We start from the raw sequence: 14,581 nt of genomic DNA, 5'->3' as shown, positions 1-14,581 counted from the left end.
ACAGTTTTACATTTACGAATATTTGAGATGAGTTGCCAATCGTCGCGCAACTTTGAAATCTTATCTAGATCTGTCTTATCCGTCAGTACTTTACTCTAGATTAATACGTCATCTGCGAAAAGAGTGACGTCATTGTATCTGTACGGCATTTGACTAATATTTAATTCTGCATCTGACTAATATTTAATACTGCATCTGACTAAAGGACTACTATCCTGGAACGCAAGAGGGATCCACTAAAAAAACTTCCCATCAAACAGCTAAGCGCAGTGGGATACATAATCCTACCTATAGAAATAATTAAACATCAAAGTCCAACTCATAATGTTACACACTACACAACTGAGCGCAACGCAGTCCAAACTCCTAACCACTGAAGAAACAGTTAATCATTAATGACCACCAGAAACGATTCAGGATAAAACTGAATTGATCCAACATTCTTGAACAAAAACAAATACCAGATAGTGTTCCTGGATGCCTGAAACTCTCCTCTATATCGGTTTCAATCGTTCCCTGCCAACCACGTTGGATAAGCAGCGTTTTAGTACCTGAATAGTGTAAATTCGCGTAGTCGTTTGTCTTCTGTTTTTGTTTTGAACGGCCAGTGTCGGTTGGTCACAGTCAGTGTGCTCCCTGCCGCCGTTGGATAAGCAGCTGCAGCAGCAAGTCGTATACTCCTAGCTCACTCATTTGTTACATAGTTTAATTCTTAATTTCTTTGCGTGTTTTTGGTACTTGCATTGTTTAATTCATAAATTTCGGGCGTATTATAGTATTTGAGAGTTGTAGCATCGCGTTTTAGTACCTGAATAGTGTAAAATCGCGTAGTCTCCTTCCGCCGCCGAGCAGTGTGTCAGCAGTGCGCAAGTAGCAGCATTACTGCATTTACTAGGCAATCTTGTATTTTAATAACCGTTTAAATTTTGTGTCGATTTGTTTGCGCTCTCTGTAAATTAGTTCAGACGTTCTTTGCACAACAGTTTTTAGAATGGATAGGGACTGCAACTGCTGTGTTCGGATGCAGGCTGAGTTGGCATCCCTTCGCTCCCAGCTTCAGGCAGTGTTGGCTTCGGTCACACAGCTTGAGGCTGTTGCCAATGGGCATCACTGAGGGGTTCCGGATGGCGGTTTGTCGGGGACGGCCAGCTCGTCCCACGCATCCCCCGATCGGACTACGACTGTGGTTACCCGGGATACTGCCCGCATTGAGGCTGATCCCTCACCTGTGGTAGAGTGGGAGGTCGTCTCAAGGTGTGGCAGGGGGCGAAAGACATTCCGGAGGGCTGAACGGAAGGCCTCTCCAGTTTGTCTGACGAACCAGTTTCAGCCTCTGTCTCAGGCTGATACTGATCTTCGGCCTGACATGGCTCTTGTCCTGTTCCAGAGGTTGCCCCTCTGTCTGCAAGATCCGGGCGGTCGCAGAGGTTGGGCTTACTGGTAGTTGGAAGCTCCAACGTCAGGCGCGTAATGGGGCCCCTTAGGGATATGGCAGCAAGAGAGGGGAAGAAAACCAATGTGCACTCCGTGTGCATACCGGGGGGAGTCATTCCAGATGTGGAAAGGGTCCTTCCGGATGCCATGAAGGGTACAGGGTGCACCCATCTGCAGGTGGTCGCTCATATCGGCACCAATGATGTGTGTCGCTATGGATCGGAGGAAATCCTCTCTGGCTTCCGGCGGCTATCTGATTTGGTGAAGACTGCCAGTCTCGCTAGCGGGATGAAAGCAGAGCTCACCATCTGCAGCATCGTCGACAGGACTGACTGCGGACCTTTGGTACAGAGCCGAGTGGAGGGTCTGAATCAGAGGCTGAGACGGTTCTGCGACCGTGTGGGCGGCAGATTCCTCGACTTGCGCCCTAGGGTGGTCGGGTTTCGGGTTCCGCTGGATAGGTCAGGAGTCCACTACACGCAACTAGCGGCTACACGGGTAGCAGGGGTTGTGTGGCGTGGGCTGGCCGGTTTTTTGGGTTAGATGGCCTTGGGCAAGTACAGAAAGGGCAACAGCCTCAACGGGTGCGGGGCAAAGTCAGGACATGCGGGGACCAAGCAGCAATCGGTATTATAATTGTAAACTGTCGAAGCTGCGTTGGTAAAGTACCGGAACTTCAAGCGCTGATAGAAAGCACCGAAGCTGAAATCGTTATAAGTACAGAAAGCTGGCTGAAGCCAGAAATAAATTCTGCCGAAATTTTTACAAAGGTACTGACGGTGTTTAGAAAGGATAGATTGCATGCAACCGGTGGTGGAGTGTTCGTCGCTGTTAGTAATAGCTTATCCTGTAGTGAAGTAGAAGTGGATAGCTCCTGTGAATTATTATGGGTGGAGGTTACACTCAACAACCGAGCTAGGTTAATAATTGGCTCCTTTTACCGACCTCCCGACTCACCAGCATTAGTGGCAGAACAACTGAGAGAAAATTTGGAATACATTTCACATAAATTTTCTCAGCATGTTATAGTCTTAGGTGGAGATTTCAATTTACCAGATATAGACTGGGACACTCAGATGTTTAGGACGGGTGGTAGGGACAGAGCATCGAGTGACATTATACTGAGTGCACTATCCGAAAATTACCTGGAGTAATTAAACAGAGAACCGACTCGTGGAGATAACATCTTGGACCTACTGATAACAAACAGACCCGAACTTTTCGACTCTGTATGTACAGAAAAAGGAATCAGTGATCATAAGGCCGTTGCAGCATCCCTGAATATGGAAGTTAGTAGGAATATAAAAAAAGGGAGGAAGGTTTATCTGTTTAGCAAGAGTAATAGAAGGCAGATTTCAGACTACCTAACAGATCAAAACGAAAATTTCTGTTCCGACACTGACAATGTTGAGTGTTTATGGAAAAAGTTCAAGGCAATCGTAAAATGCGTTTTAGACAGGTACGTGCCGAGTAAAACTGTGAGGGACGGGAAAAACCCACCGTGGTACAACAACAAAGTTAGGAAATTACTGCGAAAGCAAAGAGAGCTTCACTCTAAGTTTAAACGCAGCCAAAACCTCTCAGACAAACAGAAGCTAAAAGATGTCAAAATTAGCGTAAGGAGGGCTATGCGCGAAGCGTTCAGTGAATTCGAAAGTAAAATTCTATGTACCGACTTGACAGAAAATCCTAGGAAGTTCTGGTCTTACGTTAAATCAGTAAGTGGCTCGAAACAGCATATCCAGACACTTCGGGATGATGATGGCATTGAAACAGAGGATGACACGCGTAAAGCTGAAATACTAAACACCTTTTTCCAAAGCTGTTTCACACAGGAAGACCGCACTGCAGTTCCTTCTCTAAATCCTCGCACAAAAGAAAAAATGGCTGACATCGAAAAATAAGTGTCCAAGGAATAGAAAAGCAACTGGAATCACTCAACAGAGGAAAGTCCACTGGATCTGACGGGATACCAATTCGATTCTAAACAGAGTACGCGAAAGAACTTGCCCCCCTTCTAACAGCCGTGTACCGCAAGTCTCTAGAGGAACGGAAGGTTCCAAATGATTGGAAAAGAGCACAGGTAGTCCCAGTCTTCAAGAAGGGTCGTCGAGCAGATGCGCAAAACTATAGACCTATATCTCTGACGTCGATCTGTTGTAGAATTTTAGAACATGTTTTTTGCTCGAGTATCATGTCGTTTTTGGAAACCCAGAATCTACTCTGTAGGAATCAACATGGATTCTGGAAACAGCGATCGTGTGAGACCCAACTCGCTTTATTTGTTCATGAGACCCAGAAAATATTAGATACAGGCTCCCAGGTAGATGCTATTTTGCTTGACTTCCGGAAGGCGTTCGATACAGTTACGCACTGTCACCTGATAAACAGAGTAAGAGCCTACGGAATATCAGACCAGCTGTGTGGCTGGATTGAAGAGTTTTTAGCAAACAGAACACAGCATGTTGTTATCAATGGAGAGACGTCTGCAGACGTTAAAGTAACCTCTGGCGTGCCACGGGGAGTGTTATGGGACCATTTCACAATATATATAAATGACCTAGTAGATAGTCTCGCAAGTTCCATGCGGCTTTTCGCGAATGATGCTGTAGTATACAGAGAAGTTGCAGCATTAGAAAACTGTAGCGAAATGCAGGAAGATCTGCAGCGGATAGGGACTTGGTGCAGGGAGTGGCAACTGACCCTTAACGTAGACAAATGTAATGTATTGCGAATACATAGAAAGAAGGATCCTTTATTGTATGATTATATGATAGCGGAACAAACACTGGTAGCAGTTACTTCTGTAAAATATCTGGGAGTATGCGTGCGGAACGGTTTGAAGTGGAATGATCATATAAAATTAATTGTTGGTAAGGCGGGTACCAGGTTGAGATTCATTGGGAGAGTCCTTAGAAAATGTAGTCCATCAACAAAGGAGGTGGCTTACAAAACACTCGTTCGACCTATACTTGAGTATTGCTCATCAGTGTGGGATCCGTACCAGATCGGGTTGACGGAGGAGATAGAGAAGATCCAAAGAAGAGCGGCGCGTTTAGTCACAGGGTTTTTTGGTAACCGTGATAGCGTTACGGAGATGTTTAACAAACTCAAGTGGTAGACTCTGCAAGAGAGGCGCTCTGCATCGCGGTGTAGCTTGCTCGCCAGGTTTCGAGAGGGTACGTTTCTGGATGAGGTATCGAATATATTGCTTCCCCCTACTTATACCTCCCGAGGAGATCACGAATGTAAAATTAGAGAGATTAGAGCGCGCACGGAGGCTTTCAGACAGTCGTTCTTCCCGCGAACCATACGCGACTGGAACAGGAAAGGGAGGTAATGACAGTGGCACGTAAAGTGCCCTCCGCCACACACCGTTGGGTGACTTGCGGAGTATAAATGTAATGTAGATGTAGATGAACACCCATATAGAACAAGAGGATAATTTACGACATACGTGTAACATTTGTAACAGAGCGAACTTCGTTAGAACAGCACGGTGATAGAAGCGATATTTTATGATAAGTGGCCGTACTATGGACAAAGTCAATCCTAACCATATATGGCACACAGCGAAGCAGAGACATTCAGATACAAAGGGAACTGTAGCACTTCAAATAAAGTTCATGTAGGTATCATTCCATAAGGAATATTTATCCTAAAATTCCGTATAGGCTACCATACAAAGAATATAAATGGAGCAATACGTGACTGATAACTGAACAAATATCGCATCCAGTCATGAGAATACTTACGCTTAATGCAGGAGCCAGCTCCAGGGGTCTCACAAAATTTATTACTTGACAGGACGTAACGTTGCAGACTGCAGAAAGGTTTTGGTAAAGTAAGCGTTGATCAGGCGTGTTTTCGTAATTAACATTTTTGGCGTGTGTCTCCTTTAGAACAGGTAAAAAGGGTTCTATGCAAGAGCAACAAAATTTGGTAACAAATGAATCGATAGTCAGGACGAAAAGCTGCCCAATAAGACGCTAAGACACACTCAGGCCTAAATCTTCAGTAAAGAAGAGGGCACATGGAGCTGTACTCCTGCTGTACAATGCTTTGCTGCAACGCCTGCCTGTATATTCTTCATCGGCTGGGAGGACACTCAAGACTTTCATTGTGAGCATAATCTATGACAATCATCCATAGTCGTGGCTAATAAACAAAGAGCCCAATCTAACCGTTACCTTCATGCACGCGGCGACTGGCACTTTGAAATACTATCGTCTCATAATGGTTCAAATGCCTCAGAGCACTATGGGACTTAACATCTGAAGTCATCAGTCCCCTAGACTTAGAACTACTTAAACCTAACTAACCTAAGGACATCACACACATCCATGCCCGAGGCAGGATTCAAACTTGCGACCGTAGCAGCAGCGCGGTTCCAGACCGAAGCGCCTAGAACCGCTCGGCCACAGCGGCCTGCTATCGTCTCACACAAATATGAGTCCTCGGTATCACACACTGCCTGCGAATTCAGTCCATTAATGCACACGAGTAAAATTTCGCCAGCTATTCGTTTTCGATAGAGTACAACTATCACTTAGGAAAATCACCCTCTGTAAATATTAATACAATGAGTATATTATTGTTTTTCAAAACATGTGCGGTGGAGAGCTATTAATTACTACAGAATAAGACATTACATTGTTCTGTACAGAGTAATTCTATAAATTTAGTTATTGCCTAGAATTAATCAGTTTGTGGAGCCAAAAATAATTCTGTTGCACTCTATTCACGTAAATGCAGCTTATAAACCTAATCCGTTTATTTTTTACTGTAAGTGCTCCACTTGGCTGGATCGTGTGAAAATACATCCATCACCACATTAATCAGCTTCTCGACATGCATGCAACACACAAAATAATTTCCCAGTGAGTGGCTAACAGCAGCAGCGCGACCAAATCCAATATGTTTTCACCATACGTAGTCACTGTCTGCAACTAAACTATAGTTCATAAGAGGCTTAATACACTGATCTCCTGGCCTAGCATGTCGGCTCTTGCAAAACGGATCAGGTATTTCACGTTGAGGTACCTACCATATTCGCGCCAGGTTGAGAGCAACTCATTAGGTTTATTAGAAAAATTCAAATTTACGTAGTGCCAAACAACTTCTTCTACACTACTCTAGACACATAACATTTATTGGAGAAGATTAGTAAGTGAGTAGAAACAAATTTTTTTTTTCTTCAGTGTCTTTTTAAAAGTACTGTCAAAACAACCCTCATACGCATTGTATTCACTTGATATAAAGTTAGCTTATGGTCAACGAGTTTGCTGTTAGGTATCGCTGTCGACATTGTCTCTATGATCGATAATAGATTATGATATTATATCACAAACTTCCGCAAACTTCGTAGTACTACCACAGTCGCGACACACTAACTTGTTTTTGTTACCCACAGCGAAAGCAGCGACCCAAGCAGCTAGCAAGCTACACTTCTGAATACGATATAGAATAAGTACGAATACTAAAGTTTATAATGATTTCTAACGTAGTTTTTACAATAGGGAGTGTATGCGTCTGTGTGGTGCCATAAAAATTGACAATAACTAAAAATGACACCACATTTGTCATTTCTTAGTTTCCTCCGGATCCTGGGAGGAACGAAACGATACATTAAAGGAGAATTTATTTACGATTCTCCTGTAACTTACAGATATTTATTGAATAATGTCGTTTTCCTTTAATAACAAACAATTACTAGTAAATACCAGAATGCCCGTTCTTTTGTAGGAAGACGTCGTACATCCCACCCAGCAAAGGAGGGTTTTGTTCCCCATACTTTCAAATTAGTGGATGTGGAATGTAGGAAACCTATATGGAATGTAAGATCTACATGATTTAACGTATCAAATAAGCCACGATAACTGTAGCTGAAGGGAAAACCACAGAGACATGATAATAAAATGCCAAAAGCAATAAAACTCTTTCCCAGCACATAAGAAACCAGTTCCACAATTGTTGCTGAATCTGAGCCACAAACGGCAAGAATCTTCAACACATTGGCTTTCCAAGGAAAAGTAATTACATTTACAAAAATATTCGTGTGTTAGAAAGTCGAGTAAAGTGTAAGAACGGGGAAATCATTACACTCCATAAAATGGTTTTATGTGTCAAAGAAGATGCCTATGATAATAATAAGAGACAACAACAGAAACATATGCTTCTCACGCTGGAAATATGTTTTTATATTCTCTTGCTTTCATCGGAATAAGCTTGAATATATATATATATATATATATATATATATATATATATATATATATATATATATATATATATATATATATATGCTTCAGCTGTCAACCTGTAACAACTTTCACACCAGAGAGTGTCGAAACTGTATATATTAGACTGTTGTACAACGCCTGCTTAAATGCATGATAACAGCCAACCTGAAGGACAGGTATAAGACGAAGAAAATGTGCTTTCTAGATTTTTTATTAGTACTTTTGATAATGCTGACTTTGATATTTGGTTTGTCAAACCCAGCACTCCAGGCTTTTCTTTGCGTGAAGTGCAGCCGTTCCTCTACAATGCTTAATGTGTGTAACTACAAAGTCGTAATCGATACAGCGTCCAATATGATTCAGTATTAAGTCCTGTAGATTTATCATTGTTGGTCAGTCATGTGTCATTAGTTCCTCTAACTCTAAATACCACATGTATACGCAAAACCAATTAGCTTGAGAATAGCCATCAATCCAACAATCATGCGACTCTGATTGGGCTTTCTGTGTTCAACAACACAGAACGTAAGAAATCGCTCTTACATTTATCCATAAAAGGAGGAAACATAAATTTTTATTCCTCAGCGAGGAACCTAAAATGGACTGAACACACAGCTAAAACTTGAAAGAAGGAATCAGGCAGCCTGTCTCCATGCACTAAAAAGCAAGAAAAAGATAATTGTGTAGTACTTTTAGTTGTCTCTACCTTAGATATATCAAAAATTGTTCAAAATCATTCTCTTACTATTATTATTACTGTTATCATTGTTTTTTATAGTATGTCAATCAATTACAATTACACACATCCAAAAAAGTTTTGCATCACATCGGTTCCGAGAGTTCCGGAACCTGTACAGAAAATTGGAACAGAGATCAACATAAACATCATTTCCACCCTTTTTATTGCTCATGAAAACCACACATTACATGTTGTACCACCATGCAGCGAGACTTTCAGAGGTGGTGGTCCAGATTGCTGTACACGCCGGTACCTCTCATACCCAGTAGCACGTCCTCTTCCATTGATGCAAGTCTGTATTCGTCGTGGCATGCTATCCACAAGTTCATCAAGGCACTGTTGGTCCAGACTGTCCCACTCCTCAACGGCGATTCGGCGTAGATCCCTCAGAGAGGATGGTGGGTCACGTCGTCCATAAATAGTCCTTTTCGATCTGTCCCAGGCATTTCCGATAGGGTTCATGTCTGGAGAAAATGCTGCCACTCTAGTCGAACGATGTCATTATCCTGAAGGAAGTCATTCACAAGATGTGGACGATGGGGGCGCGAATTGTCATTCATGAAGACGAATGCCTCGCTAATATGCTGCCGATATGGTTGCACTATCGGTCGGCGGATGGCATTCACGTATCGTACAGCCGTTTCGGCGGCTTCCACGACCACCAGCGGCGTAGTCGGCCCCACATAATGCCACCCCAATACAGCAGGGAACCTTATCCTTGCTGCACTCGCTGGTCAGTGTGTCTAAGGTGTTCAGCCTGACCAGGTTGCCTCCAAACACGTCTCCGAAGATTGTCTGGTGGAAGGTATATGCGACATTCATCATCCTGAGCGGTCCTTTCGGCATGTTGTTGGGCACATCTGTATCGCGCTGCATGGTGTTGTGGTTGCAAAGATGGACCTCGCCATGGACGTCGCGGGTGAAGTTGTGCATCATGCAGCCTATTGCATACAGTTTGAGTCGTAACGCGGCGTCCTGTGGCTGCACGAAAAGCATTATTCAATATGATGGCGTTGCTGTCACGGTTCCTCCGAGCCATAATTCGTAGGTAGGGGTCATCCACTGCGGTAGTAGCTCTTGGTGGCCTGAGCGAGGCAGTTCCTGTCCCTCTGTATCTCCTGCATTTCCGAACAACATCGCTTTGGTTCATTCGGAGGCGCCTGGACACTTCCCTTGTTGAGAGCCCTTCCTGGCACAAATTAACAATGCGGACGCGATCGAACCGCGGTTTGACCGTCTAGGCATGATTGAACTACAGGCAACACAAGCCATGTACCTCCTTCCTGGTGGAATGACTGAAACTGATTTCCTGTCGGACCCCCAAAGGTCTAATAGGCGCTGGTCATGCATGGTTGTGTACATCTCTGGGCGGGTTTAGTGACATCTCTGAACATCCAAAGCGACTGTGTCTGTGATACGATATCCACAGTCAACGTGTATCTTCCGGGGTTGTGGGAAGCGGGGTGATTCAAAACTTTTTTTGGTGTGTGTATTTAATGAAACTGAAATTCATAAAGCACTATTTTTGTAAGACTACAGTCAGACGTAAGACTAGTTACGGCGACCCTGATCCGATCAGATTAAATACACAAATAGGTGTCATAAAGTAGAAGGAATAGAAATGTTGTCGGTGCGAAGACGAGAAAGTTATTTGCGGAAAAATACTAGACAGTCGTTTGCTTATACAGTAGTGGAAATCGGTATTAAGAAATGCATATTTATAGGAAAATTAACATTGTCCGCTGCAATACTTTTGCACAGTATATAAACAGTAGTATGAGATCCGGTATACTAACAAATGCAGTCAAATGGTACCGCATTTGATGTCAGTAGTACAGTATGTAACAAGACGTCAACGATTCAGGTGCTAGAGGGTGGAACTCAGTATAAAAGCAGTAGGCTCCAGATGGTGTTATTGGGTGCGTATGTGCCTCTACTGCTGACAGGAAACGGACACCATTAGTGACAGTGTGTTTCGTGTTCATTATCTATGATTGTGACAATGCCACGCGGAAAATAGATATCATGAAATGAAAAAGCTAAAATCGATGCATACAAGGAAATGGGACTCTCTAATCGTCAGATCGCCAAGACGTTGAACCGTTCAAGTACAGTCATTGATAATTTCGTTAGACTGGGCGCATGATATGGACAGAACAGAAGATATGGGCAGGGCAGAAAATAATTTGAGGCACCGAAAAGGTTCTTTTTGCGCAAAGCAAGCGCCGCGAACCGTTATTCTTCTCAACTTGTTGCTGATTTACAGTTATCACTGACTGCCAGACTTCTGCAACAAATTTTGTCAAATGACAAACAACTTACATTCAGGAAACTGCTGTAGAAACCTGCTCTAGCACTCGAACTTAAACAGGCTACATTGGAGTTTGCTGAAAAACATATGCCGTGGACTTCAGAATGGGTTAAATTGATCTTCAGTGATGAGAAGAAGTTCAGTTTAAATGGACTGGATGGATTTCATTATTATTGGCATTATTTGGGAACAGAGCAGCAGGCATGAATGAGCAAACATTTTGGTGGTGGAAGTCTTCTGACTTGGGCAGCTTCCTGCGCTAAAGGTAAATCATGCATTGCTTGGCTGAACACTGCAACGAACTCTGGCTTGTACACTGAGATACTAGAGACAAAATTGATTAGCATGTAAGAGGACCTGTGGAACGAAAGTGTAATATTTCAACAAGCATCTGCACATGTTCTGCTGCAACCGAAATGCGATTTGAAGATTAAGATATCGATGTCTCGCCCTGACGTGCAAGTAGCCCAGATATGAACCCCATGGAAAACATTTGGGAATTACTTGCAAGCTTGTTTATCGCAATGGAAGGCAAATTGAGGCCGTATGTGAGCTGAAAATTGCGGTGCGAGAAGAGTGGGAAGCTATTTCTCTGCCCCGAATTTTTGAGATAATTAGGAAGAACAATGATTGGACAAAGTATTAACAATGCAATAGCACAACATGATAGCGAATGCCTTTGTACCAATTTACGCCCAGAAAAGCAAACACTTTATTTTGTTATTCGTGTTATGAAAGAATTTATGCAATTCTGTCATGACTGTTTATATCTTATATGTACCTGCTACTTTCGTAATAAATTCGATTCAGTGTGCTACAGACCTTGAACTATTACTCTCGTAAGAACTCTGCCTTCATACTGATTTCCACGGCTGGAGAATACCTTTGCTGCCTTTCAGTGACTGATTAGCTATTTGCACATATCAATTTTCAAAGTTTATTATGTTGTTATAGCTAGTTAAAATCTATTTGAGTTATTTATTTCTATATTAAATATTACGTCCACTGACTGGCATACAAGGGCCCCAGTTACTTGAAAAGAGCAAATCAGGCGTGATCAGACTGTACCTCTCATAAATTAATAATAACTTGCTAAGTTAAGTGGTGAATGCTGTTTCCTCAACTGGTCCTGTACAAATTCTACCTCCGACAAGGCTACTCGTTTACCCTTACTGCGCTGGGTTTCATTCATAATAGAACAGATTTTTCTCATAAAAAAGTTGTCGGAAAATTGCGAACGAGAAAAAATTCGTAACACAAAGGCAAAGTAAAGTTTCCCGTGCTCCGGCACGGCAAGCTGTGAGGAGGAGGAGATTGAGCTTCGAGCCAAGAGGGGTTGGGATCGGCAAACCGTCGCCAACTCCAGTAACTTGTCAGCAAGGATGGTCAGCTGTCGGCAGCCAGTGACACGAAGAAATCATCTAGTGGAGCATCTAGACAAGGCGCTTGTTCCGTAGCTCTTTCTCTTATCACTAAAGCCTGGTGTGTACTGTAGCTTGCGTACTGAAGTCATTGGCGCGCCAACAGCAAAGCTGTAATGTACAGTGTTAAATTCCTCTGCTTTTAATTTAACTGTAGATCCCTGCCGACTCTTAAATGGAGGAGTCCCAAACATGGTCTTTTTTCCTTGATTTAATTCTCTCGTTTGAACATCTTGCGTAGCATATTGAGCTCTACCTATGTTTACGTTCTGGCTTCGTTAGTAGTTTCCCATATTCACAACTCCCATAGACATACTTATTGCCCAAGGCTGCACATTCACAGATTTATACGACGCCTGAGGTGATATTAAAGGTCAGGATAGAAAGTAAAACTTTAGATGACTTTTTTTTATTATTAACTTCCATCAAAAATAAAAATGTAACTTCTCATCCTCTGAGCTAAGGTAGCTCCTTCCACAATGGTACCTTGTTCGGCCTTGTAATTCCGTGTCTTTGGGACTTTATAAGAAACATTTGGCTCTAAGGGTTATGAGTGTCGAGGGAGACGAGAGTGGAGGAGTCCGCTTTCGCTTTCATGTCCGCCGAAAACTAACAAAGTCAACAATTATCACTATAGCGATGCTTTAATTAATAAAAATATATTGACAGAGAGCTTTAAATGAAACAGTAAATAAAGACCATTACATTTATTAGTTACTCAGCACAATAACACAATGCGAATATCATATTGTTTCAATGGCAACTAACCAACGTACAGAAGTGTGATTTGCTGCCCTGTCCCCGCTACATATGAAAAATTCTTAGTCTAGACTTCGAAATATTTTAAAATCCAAAACTGCCTACAAACAATCAAAGTGCTCACATGTTTGCATAGTTGTTCGAGGGGTAAGACTCATTTCACAACACTTCCTACAAACGTGACGTCATTTTGACGTCACGCGTTATCGACGACCGCATGGTCGGCTATCGGCTTTGTGACAAAGAAGAATTTGAATGCTAATGCCCCTCGATTCATTAGCAGCAATTTAAACTAGGAAATTGCTAAATATCTATTTCATCCTTCATACCTGCATTATATTCATAAGAAAGTCTCAGGATATCTTAACAACGTTAACGCGAAAAAAATGTATATATTTACATGTGGCGAGATGAGACCTTCATTTGTCGACAGCCGTATCCAGGACGTTATCCACTACTTTAGCACTTAATCGTGTGATATTTATCTACTGTCCTGGTTATCATAGCATCTCTTGAAGCCTCATTTCGTTGATGCGTTATCAACTGATATTTAGTGATACTGGTCACGTGTTTGTGATAAATTTTCTGTGCTCCGTTACCTTAAACGGCATGTCGCAAATTATAATACAAGCGTATTTCATGATTAATTAGTAAATTATTGATTATGATAACTCACTCCTGATAGAGCACTCTTATATAAACGCATTAACCGTCAACAAAGCATTATATGACGTTTAATTGTACCGATAATTACAATCAATCCTTCCTAGAATCACTTGTTTTTATAAATCCCCGATTCGCGTGCGTGAAATATTGTGAGAGGCTCGTATGGAATTCTAACAAATGTCGATAACAGTTCCTGCCGTCGTCGATACTGCGCATGACGTCAAAAAGACGTCATGTTTGCAGGAAGTAGTAAGAAATGACTGTTACCCGAGGACTGCTACGCCAGAGATGCAGCGTGGTAATTGTGTCAGTCAATTTTAGTCGCTGACTCTAATACGACAGAAAAAGAAAAATAATTTTCACTTATTATTCAGATATTTGCTTGTATAGATGCAAACGTCTATTGCGAGCTAGAGAGCCGCCATTTCTATGAGCTGAGATTATGGTAAATAAACCTAATTGTGCTGTGGTGAGCATTACGACATATACTGATTTTCTTTTAATATTAAGTAACACTACTATCAACTAGAATGAGTGTCGCAGATGCGCTAGAGTGAACGTCAATCTAATTTGCTATATTTTTAAAACAGTTTGTGACTATTGGAATAGAATTTTAGTAACTTCCATTTCTGTGTACGTAACGATTTATTTGCTTCTTTCGCTTTCGTCAAACAGCGAATTTCGTGTTTGAATTGATTGCGTACACAAGGAACAGAATCTAATAGAAAAAGATAAGACAGTGAGAATAATTCTGTATCCCAAGATATAACGAACTAGTAGTTTTTTCGAAGTCAACACACGCCCGTTTCACTTCTCACCTCGCGATACTCACTAGCACGACCACCCGAAACCGTGCCAAGAAAAAGACTTTTTATGTTACATTCCTTTACATTATGTGCGACAGTTGAACGCATTAATGACTTAGTCATGTTTTCATAGTGCAGTTTTGATTCCTTAGCGTATCTTACATGATTCCTTGTGTCTCTTTTTATTTGAGCTTTTGTATGGC

The sequence above is a fragment of the Schistocerca serialis genome, chromosome 7 (genome assembly GCF_023864345.2).
Source record: "Schistocerca serialis cubense isolate TAMUIC-IGC-003099 chromosome 7, iqSchSeri2.2, whole genome shotgun sequence".
In the NCBI taxonomy this organism is placed as follows: Eukaryota; Metazoa; Arthropoda; class Insecta; order Orthoptera; family Acrididae; genus Schistocerca; species Schistocerca serialis.
This window is presented reverse-complemented; position numbering follows the sequence as displayed.